Source organism: Leopardus geoffroyi, chromosome C1 (assembly GCF_018350155.1).
Source record: "Leopardus geoffroyi isolate Oge1 chromosome C1, O.geoffroyi_Oge1_pat1.0, whole genome shotgun sequence".
Classification (NCBI taxonomy): domain Eukaryota; kingdom Metazoa; phylum Chordata; class Mammalia; order Carnivora; family Felidae; genus Leopardus; species Leopardus geoffroyi.
Window position 1 is genome coordinate 107917987 of NC_059328.1, and position 11371 is coordinate 107929357.

The following is an 11371-nucleotide window of genomic DNA, read 5'->3' on the forward strand; positions in this document are numbered from 1 at the left end:
TCTATGTCATTTGGAGCCAAAGTTTGGAGGTTTCCTTCCTAGACCTGCAAGTGTTTTCCTACATTCAACACTTTACAGGTACCCTTGTGGTATTTTCTGACAAGGGCTCATTGGTCTTTGTCATAGGTTCCGCAAGAGAGTGGTAGAGTACCCCTGTATCTCGACTGGACATCAGATTAGAAAAAAGTACACTGGCTTTGAAGTCAGATGGGCTTGTTGCCTGTTCCTTTAGTAGCTGGGCCATCTTGGACTCCTCATTGGCATTTATTGAGACCCACTTGGTCATCAGCTTTCTGAAGCCACTTGCATTTTAAAGAAAATACCAAAATATTAAGAGAAATAAAATGTGTCAATTAAGACCAACAAACATTTTCATACTACTAAAAGGATTGTCATTCCATCACTGTTGTAAACAGAATGAATTTCCCACAGCAACTATCTTATAGATGCAGATGAAGAAACTGAGGTTCCAAGAGATTAATCTAAGACACCAAGCTTATTTTTGTTTCTATTATTTTTGTTGTCTATTTTAACATCACCTTAAGATCAAGCAAAACCCCATCATGGTAGAGGAGGAATGGATGGGGGACAGGGTTTGGAGGGAAAAACCAGGAAGACATTCCCACGGACTAAGGCAATTCTGCTTCAAGGAACCTCCAGCAGACTCCCAGATCTTTTGCTGGGATCTAACTCAGCCTGAGCCCCTCATACTCTAGGATCATCCATGCAACTGTAACCTGAGGGCATCCTTTTGCCCTTATTCATGAGCTCATTTTCTCACTTTCCTGCTCACTCACACAAGCTATTAAGCAACTACCACATTCAGGAATGGGTTCGACCATGAAGACACAAAGGTAGATGGACACAGGTCCTAGCCCTTCTGGAACTCAACTTCTAGTGGGAAAGCAAATAGATAACAATACCATTAGTTTATGAACCATGCCACAGATGTTTATTGATCCCTTATAGACTGGAGGATCATCTCAAAATAATACAGAATGTCACCCTCCTCAAAGCCCACAACTTCACAGGTGATATTGGAAAATAAGGCAAAATCCTAACACAGAATGAAAAGCAAGAGTTTCCAGGGTCTCAAATCAAGGACCTCTCTCTTAGAGGATGGAGGAAGGATAAATAGAAGATGTGATGTTTGTGCTGGGTTTTTAAGTGCCATCAGGTTATCAGGCAGAGGAGCAAGGGAAGGAACACCCAAGGAGATGGAACAACATGTTCAAAGGCAGACCTGAGAATGGGTCTGGTATATTCAGGGAAGAGGTGTGTTGGCTCAGATAAGAGAGAATCAAGGGAATGAGGAAGGAAGGGAGGGAGGTCTGAGAGCAGAGAATGAAATGCCCGGTATCCCAAGATAAGAAGTTTTCATATCATACTATGAGTAACAAGACCCCAACAAGAGCCTGACAGATCAGGCTTTTTTGTTTGTTTGATTGACTGCTTTCTTTGTTTTAAGAAAGGTTGCATCATCAGCACTCTGAAAAATGAAGAGGCAATAATGGGACTAATGAAGTACTTGGCTGAGAAATGATGGAATTAACTGAGGCATGGGAAAAGAAAGGAGAGATTAGAGTCAGGAGACATTTCTTAGCTCATAACCAGAAGACTACAGCTAGTTGCTTGTAAGCACTTCATCTGCATTATCTTGTGCAGTCCTCATAATAACCTTGGGGCTTAGATGTGGCTTCAGTGTCAGTCCAGCTCCAAACTATAAGTCCTGAGCCAGTATCAGTACTGCCTTCCATTCTTGGTGTGGATGAAGAGGAGGAGGAAAGAGAGCCATGGAGTTTTCCACCTTGGAAAGGCTTTGGGGGAAACGAGGTACATTCACTGCTGGACACGTGAGAGCTAGGACGGTCATTGCTCAGTCCATTGCACAAATGGATCTGGAGCTCAGAAAGGGATCACCATCTATCATTAAGGAATTGCAAACTAAAACAGTGATGAGATACTACTACATATCTATTGGGATGCCTAGAATCTGAAAAAAAAAAACTGAGCTGGAGAGGATGAGGAGCAACAGACACTTTCATTCACTGCTGAATGCTTTGGAAACACAAAATAGTATAACTCTTTTGGAAGATAATAATCTCACAAAGTTAAATACAGTTAAATACATATTAACTAGTAGTCATGCTTCTAGGGACCTATCCAACTGATTTGAAAACTTATGTACAGACAAAAACTTATAGCAGTTTTATCCATAATCTCTAAAAACCAAAAGCAACCAAGATGCCCTTTGATAGGTGGCTACGTCACCTGTGGTACATCAGTTACTCATCAGTTAAAAAGAAATGGACTTGGGTGGCTCTTAAATGCATACTGATAAGGGGAAAAAGCTAGTCTGAAAGGGCTGTCTACTGTACGATTCTAATTATATGGCATTTTGAAAAAGGCAAAACTATAGAGATAGTAAAAAGATCAGTGGTTGTCAGGGGTTCAGGGTTTGAGGAGAGGGTTGAGTAGGTGAACCAGAGAGGATTTGGAGAGAAGTGAAACTATTCTGTGCGATACTGCACTTGTGCTTTGTCAAAACCCTTTGAACTTTATGTTAGCAAGAATGATCCTAAGTGTATGCAATTAAAAAAAAATAAGTTAGGAGGAAAGAAAAATTCCAAAATAGAATGCATAATGTAATTTTTAAATCTAACTGTATTACAAATGGATGAAACAGCATCACTGAGTGTGTGTGTGTGTGCATGCGTGTGTGTGTGTGTGCGGTGGAGGAGGCCAGTAAGGCTGGAGTGAAGTGAAAGAGAGGAGAGGTAGTAGCAGAGGTAGCTGGAAGCAAAACAAGGAGCCAGTTTGTGTAAGATCTTTGAGGCCTATAAGAACTTGGGCTCTTACTCTGAGCAAAATGGGAAACCATCAGAGGGTTCTGAGTAGAGGAGAATTGTGATCTGACTTGGATTTCAATAGATCTCTCTGGCTTACGTATTGAGAATAGGTTCCAGGGCTGAGGACAGCATATTTAGCAGATCAATTAGGAGACCAGCGCATCATTTCAAGTGACAGATGGTGGTGACCTGAACCAGAGTGGCAGTAAAGGAGGTGCTGACAAGTGGCTGAATGCTGAATGCACTTTGAAGGTAGAATCAGACAGATGAAGAAAATGAGAGAAAGGAAGGGGTTGCCCAAGGGCTTTGGCCTGAGCAACTAGAAGCATGGTATTTCCCTTTACTGAGCTGGGGAAGACTGGAAGGAGCTGTTTTAGAAGTTCTATCAGGAGCTCAGTTTCAGGCATGAATGTTTATGATGCCATTAGATATCCAAATGGAAAAAAGCACAGATTTAGAATTGGAACTTTTGCTCAAAATAGATGTTTTGGCTATAAATGTAAATTTGGGAGGTAAAGTGATAAGTTAAAAAGGCAGATCCCAAAGGAGTGCAGCAGGAAATCAAGGGAAGGTGTAGAAAGTTGGACCTTAACGGAAGTTGGACCTTAACGGAAGTCTCTCCCCCCAGAGACTGATATGAAGAGAACGTTGGGAATGGGGTTGCAGGCATATTTGCAAGGTTGCAGGAAGGTGAGAGTAAGAGGGTGGGGAGGGAAGCCTGGAGAAGGAAGTGGAATGTGGGGCTGTTTGTGAGGGCCCAGGAAGCAGAAGCCAACTAAAGCAAGCAGATTTGCCCCAGGGCAGTGCTGGGAACCTATCAGGATGGCGGGCAGGGCTCCTCTGTGACCTCCATCTCAGGACAGGCCACCTTGCCACTGGTCATCTGATGTGCCAAGAAGTTTTGTGGCCACAAGTACAAGATGCCGACACGCGATACACCGTGATACGCCCTTGCAGCAAGTGCCCCAACAGGTCTGCACGCGTCTCCTACCATTCTCCCTTCCTCCCTGTGCCTGCCAGGACCCATGTTCCGGCCTCAGATGCTCCAACTCCACACCCACCAGGGCTTGCATGCACTCCCCCACCCCCACCATAGGCCCGGCCAGGAAGCCAGCCCGCCTGCACCCTCTCCTGGTCACACTGGGGCAGGATTCCAGCTCCCTTCTGCTTTGTTTCTTCACCCACCTTCTACCCTAACCTCTAAGGGAGTCAGAGCACACACTGGGACCCCTATAACGGGAAAATACCCGGGTTACCTAATTCAACCCCACTGCTGCAGAGAAGATACCAAGGATATTCATTGGTTCCACAAATATGTGTTGGGCTGCCATTATGTGCTACTGTACCTGACACCATCTCAGGAGCTAGGGATACACTGGGGAGGTCCCTGGCCTCATAAATCTAATGCTTAGTAAGGAAAACAGTTATGAAATGAAAATCGCAGAATTAAAGATACAGTTCCTGGGGCGCCTGAGTGGGTCTGTTGGTTGAGCGTCCAACTTTGGCTCAGATCATGATCTCACAGCTCGTGGATTCGAGCCCTGCGTCGGGCTCTCTGCTGACAGCTCAGAAGAGCCTGGAGCCTGCTTCGGATTCTGTGTCTCCTTCTCTCTCTCTCTCTCTCTCCCTCTATCTGCCCCTCCCTCACTGGCACTCACTCACTCTTTCTCAAAAATAAATAAACATTAAAAAAAATTTAAAAAAAGATATAGTTCCAAATCAAGCAGTGTTGGAAAGTAGCAAGTTCTGAAAGAGTATGTGGTTAGTGGATGGTGGGAGATTTCCTCTCTGAAGACATGATGTTTAGACCAGGAACTAAAGAATGTATAGAAATTGGCCAGGCAAAAAAAATGGAGGGGGGTGTGGGAGAACATTCCAGAGAAGGCCCTGAGAACCACAGCCCATGACCAGTAGGACCCTATCTCAACTCATGTCACTTCCTTAGTGTATCCCCCCTCCTCCTATCTCCAGATGAAAACTTCCATAAGTTAGGTTACTCAAGCGTGAGAATATGTGGTATTTTATACTTCCTCTTAGTTGTAACATTGCAAGTTCTTCCTCTTTTCCCTTTTAAATACCAACCCAGAGAATTTCATTACCTAAATTTGACAGAATAACAAAGCAAAAGGGTTCAACAAGTATCCTTGGCTTCACTGGGCTAGAATCCAAACCAAGATTCTCTGATTTTAAGTAGCCACGTACCTTTAATTTCCTCAAACACCAGAAGTCTACAGATCATGAAGCTCTATCCACCCTCCACAAGCTACACATCACTCAGAAAAGTCCTTGGACCTGTCATATCTGGCTTACTATATATACATACACTATTCCCTGTGTGCCTGCATCAGTAACAGGCTGGAATGCCCAAAGACAACTTGAAGAGTTAAGGGGCCACATCCAGATCCATGGCCACCAGACCAGAAGATGTACACCTAATACATACCAGAAGATGCATACATGAATCTCATGACATGAGAGAAGAAGGGAGAATAGTTAAGAATGGAGTTAAATTTAGTAAAAAACAAGAATAAAAATTCCATATCTGTAGTTCATAAGAATACTGATATAAAGTGAAATGTCTATGGGTGCTCCATAATGAAATGGACTAATTGATAGGAATGAAAAATGGCATTGTCACACCACACACACACACACACACACACACCACACATACCCACACACACCCACATATACACCACACATACTCCACACACACATACCACACACCACACAGATACAACACACACAACACATATATATCATACACACACCACCACACACACCACACATACAACACACACACATATACGCCACACATATACACACCACACACACACCACACATATGTACCACACACATACCACACACACATATACACAACACATACACACACCACACATACACTACACACACCATACACACATATATACCACACACACACACCTACATACACCACACACACATATATACCACAGACACCACACACACATATGCACCACACACATATCACACACATCCACATCCACACACCCACTCCCCACACACCCCACAAACCACACACAGCACACCTCACACACACATACACTTTAGCCACAATTTGTGTCTCCCTTTAGCACTAGCAGAATTATAGGGAGTAAATGATCAATAGCACTTGCTATCATATTTGTAGTTTGTGCAACAAATAGCAGAGATTTGTGACTAGCAGATGATTAGCATCCTCAAGGTAGATTTCTATACAAGGCAATGGTGGTGCAGGGAGAGGGACCTCAATCTAGGTTCTTGACCACATCTCAGTTATTCATCTGGGAAATGGGAGCACAGTGCCCTCCTTGTACCTTTTTGCAGAGGTCAAATGGGGCAATGTATGTAGGAGTGCCTGGATCTGGTTGTCCAATGCCTGTGGATGTCTGGGAGGTGACCATGAAGGATTTGAATAAAATGCTGAAGAAGAAGGAGCTATGACTCATAGACAATGATGAAATAAAAATCCAAAAGATTTCAACAGATTTTAACTATGAGGAAATACTTCTTTAACACTAAATCAGGACAAACTGGAGTCCCACACTTAGGTTGAAAAATGGGCCTGGTGAGGGCAAGAAGTAGGTTAGAGGCAGTTGTGATAGAAGGATCCACTGGGCCAGTGGGACAGACAGTGTAACCAAGAGGCAGCCTTGGAATGCATTGCTAATATTATTTTTATAGAAGTATAATTGACATACAATGCTATATGAGTTTGGGTGTACAAGACAGTGATTCAACAATCTGTACATTACTCAGTGCTCTCCACAGTAAGTGTAGTCAACATCTGTCACCACATGTTATTACAATATTACTGACTATATTCCTTATGCTGTATTCTCATCTCCGTGACTTATTTATTTATAACAGGAAGTTTGTACCTTTTAATCCCCTTTATCTATTTCACCCATCCCCCCCACCAACCTCCCCTCTGGCAACTACCAGTTTGTTCTCTGTATATGAGTCTGTTTGTTTGTTTCTTTGCCGATGCTGTCACTATTACAACATGGATTCAGAACTACACCATTTACACAGGATTTTGCAGGTATCACCTTATAAATTAAAGAATATGTTGGATCAAGGGAAGTAATTGGTCCAGTGAACTTTGTCTGAGTAAGGGATCCCTGGGTATTTTTTCTACCCATTGTGAAAGGAATGTGAGCAACCTAGAGAACAACCTGGAGAACAGAAACTCACCTCAGTGCTGGCATGCACTAGCTATGTGACTTTACGAAGGTGGCATAGATCTCTTTTGCATTGCTGGTGGGAATGCAAGCTGGTGCAGCCACTCTGGAAAACAGTATGGAGGTTCCTCAAAAAACTAAAAATAGAACTACCCTATGACCCAACAATTGCACTACTAGGCATTTATCCATGGGACACAGGTGTGCTGTTTCAAAGGGACACATGCACCCAAATGTTTATAGCAGCACTACCAACAATAGCCAAAGTATGGAAAAAGCCCAAATGTCCATTGATGGATGAATGGATAAAGAAGATGTGGTATATATATACAATAGAGTATTACTTGGGAATCAAAAGGAATAAAATCTTGCCATTTGCAACTACATGGATGGAACTAGAGGATATTATGCTAAGCGAAATTAGTCAGTCAAAGACAAATATCATATGACTTCACTCATATGAGGACTTTAAGATACAAAACAGATGAACATAAGGGAAGGGAAGCAAAAATAATATAAAAACAGGGAGGGGGATAATATAAGAGACTCTTAAATATGGAGAACAAACAGAGGGTTACTGGAAGGGGGGATGGGCTAAGTGGGTAAGGGACATTGAGGAATCTACTCGTGAAATCATTGTGGCACTATATGCTAATTTGGATGTAAATTTAAAAAATAAAATTAAAAAAATCAAAAATCAAAAAAATTAAAAACAGGAAGGTGACATAATCTCTCCAAGCCCAGCCTCAGTTTCCTCAGCTGTCAAAGAGCCCTACAGAGCTGTCTTGAAGATTAAATGAAATCATGTATATCATGTGCCCAACTGCATAAAGAAAAGACCACTGAATACTAGTAGGCACTCAGCTATCTCAATTATCCATGTGTGGGTGTCCACTCTGTGGCTCTGTTGTGATCTGCTTTGACCCTAGGTCAGTTTCCTTCTGATCCCCCCATCTTCACACCCTGGCTCCTTCCCCCTCTCCCACCCTCCGTGTGATGAGCCAGTGGAAGGGACCCCATCCAGGACAGACCAAACACTTGCCACTTGCTCCAAGACAAGTCATTAAACAACCACAGCACTTGTTCCCCCCTGGAATTCTGCATGTCTAAAATGTTTACCAAGCACTTACTATGCACTAGGAAGAGATACAGACATGAATGGGGGAAACATGGTCCCCACTCTCATAACTCATAATTTAGTGGGTCAGTCAGACAATATAAAGCATATATACACATGGGTACACACACAGATTTATAATTATGTAAAAAATAATTACCAATGAACAGAGTGCCAAAGAAGAACCGAATAGGAGAATCCTAATTTTGGGGCCTCAAGAGATGGATTCTGAGCAGAAGGAACTCAACAAGCTGAGCCTGGGGGATGAGTTAAGAAATTTCCCAGCTTGCCGCACATACAGACAGCTGCATCACTCTTGGGTACCAAAGGGCTCCCAGACACCCTGAGAAGGAACTACCAGCTCCCTACCATGGGGAGGCACTTCTTACTCTAGCCTCTGCAGAAAGTCCCTCAGAAGTCCCTGCCACACCTCACAGGACCTCCCACCCCCACCTACCACTCTTCCCAGATAATAACACCTTCCCTTCTCTCCCAGCCAGCATTTCTAATTAAGGCCTTGCCCTTAGTCAGCCCTGCCAGGCAGAACCTGCTGAGCCAGAAACACCTGTCCCGCCTCTGCTTCTGTGTGGCTCTAAGCTCTGGAAAATGTGTGCATTCCCCAGAGCCACCTGGCAGCCCTGGGGCAGGGTGGGGTGAAGTGGCAGGGGTCTACAGTCTCAGACCCCTTTTGGCTGTTGCTTTCATGCTGCCATATTCTGCATGCTGGAGAAAGCAAAAGAGAAAAGGGCAAAAGCAGGGCGGACACAGAAGTAGAAGGGCAGACAAAGAAAATGAGAAGCACTGAGGAGAGAAGGGGAGGCAGCATGAGAGAAGGAGAAAAAGAGACAGGCACAGGTGGGAGGAAGACAGATACAAAAGAGAGAGGAAAACACAAAGTGGGGAAGAAAGAAGCCAAAGAGACAGAGGAAGAGCCAGGGAGCACAGGTGGGGGCTAGGCAGGGGAGTGGCCACCCCCAACCCTGGCTGTGGCCTCCACAGTGAGAAGGGCACAGAAGCCTCCAAGAGTAGTAAGGGAACTTTGGTGGTGAAGAATGTTTTTCCCCAACTCTCACTGGTGGGGATGGGGCACTGGAAGGTGGGAGCAATGAATGGACTGGAATGAAGATGGAAGGAACCTGTGAGAAATCTAATGGGCTGCAACAGTGGGTAGTTTCAGTCAGTGTGAAGACATGGGGATTTTCCAGTCTGACAAATATCTCAGGCCCAGGTGAGGGAAAAGCAGCTGCCCTCCCAGACTGGGAATGCTGCCTGTGTTCACTCAGCCCTGCCTGGGTGTAGCTCCTGCCCTTCCCTTCTTGCTCAGACACAAAGGTGTCCTCAGTGTGCTCTTGGAGATCCTGAGCCCTGACAGGTGAGGCACAGCCTGGAGAGTCAGGTTTGGGAGGGAGAAGGGGGTGAGCAGTGATGAGCAACCACAAGCCCCAGGTAAAGTTCATGGGCACTTGGGGGAGGAAAATGTGACTTCTGGTCTGAAGAAGCAAGAAGCCTTCTGGAAGAACGAGCCTGGATAAGTGTCTTAAAAGCTGGTGGAATTGCAGTAGTCAAGAGCAGGGCAGGGACAGCATGGGCAAAGGCTCCAAGATGGGCAAGCCCAAGAAGCGAGCCCATACCTTGACCACTTGGGCTCATTTGATGGGAAAAGGTAACTTGGAGTGAGATTGTAGAAAGCCCTGGTTGCCATGCTGAGTTTTTTACATTACCCTGTCAGAAAGGAGGGACCATAAAATGATTTTGACCAGAAGTATGAAGGAAATGGTGCCATGCTCCTTCTTTTCTTTAACTCACTGAATGAACTTGAACAGGTCGTCTGGCCCTTTTGGGTTCAGTTTTTAATAAAATGTGGGGCATTAGCCAGATTAGTATTTTATTCTGGAATCAAATAAAACTTCATTTGGCTTCCCCCCCCCCCCCCCCCCAGTTTACAGTTGTTGAAAACAACTGTCAAGATGACCTTTAGAGCCCCTCACAACCTGACAGCCAGACACTGTGAAAAAGGTGTCCCTCCTTCACCATGGACTCTGTCAGACCTGCCAAGGCCTGTGCGCCCCAAGCTTCAGGTCAGCCTGCTCTCCTAGGGAGTGCCAGACTCCTGGGGGCTGCCTCAGCTGGTGCCTGCAAAGGCACATCCTTCCTGCTGCAAATAGGACTAGTAGATACTGAAGGAAAGAGAAAGTTCTTCTCTACCCTCAAGGTCTTTGCTGGACTAACAATTAAATTTACAGGACACAGATTAACAGTAGGAAAAAAACCAAAGTTTTATTAAGTGTGCACAAAGGTCCAGGAATGAAATTAAGACCAAAGAAATAACCATGCAGGCAGTTTTTACACTTTTCAGACAAATAGACAATAAGTCTGTGAGGTATTGACAGGATCAAGAAAACATGGGGCGCCTGGGTGGCGCAGTCGGTTAAGCGTCCGACTTTAGCCAGGTCACGGTCTCGCGGTCCGTGAGTTCGAGCCCAGCGTCGGGCTCTGGGCTGATGGCTCAGAGCCTGGAGCCTGTTTCCGATTCTGTGTCTCCCTCTCTCTCCGCCCCTCCCCCGTTCATGCTCTGTCTCTCTCTGTCCCAAAAATAAATAAATGTTGAAAAAAAAAAAAAAAAAGAAAACTTAACACTGGGAGCTTCAATTCGTAAGGGATTCTAAACAGATTTTGGGCCGGGGTGGTAAATTAGTAAAAAGTAACAAGCGTTGTTATACAGCCTCCTCTCTTTCGCTCCTGCTACAGGGAGGGTACCTTTCACATGGGAGATGTATTCCTTCTCTCAGGGGGGCGGAGGAGGGTCTGAGTATCCTTCTTGCACAGGCTGTCTCTGAAGTGACTTTATTAAATGTTTATTTATTTTTGAGAGAGAAAGAGAGCGCGCGAGTGAGCGTGCAAGTGGGGGAGGGGCAGAGAAACAGGGGAACAGGATCCCAAGAAGGCTCCATGCTGACAGCAGAGAGGACTCTGCTAGAGAAACTAGAGAAACCTCGAGATCATGACCTGAATGGAAGTCGCCACTTAATGGACTAAGCCACCCAGGTGCCCCTGATGTGACTTCCAGTTAAAATAATCGGTATGCCCAAGAGGCACACTTTGGGACAGCCTGCTCTTGACCCCTACACAAGCTATTGCCTGGGACAAAGTCACAGCAATAGCAACAAGAATAACCATAGCTCCACAAACTTTAATGAAAACAT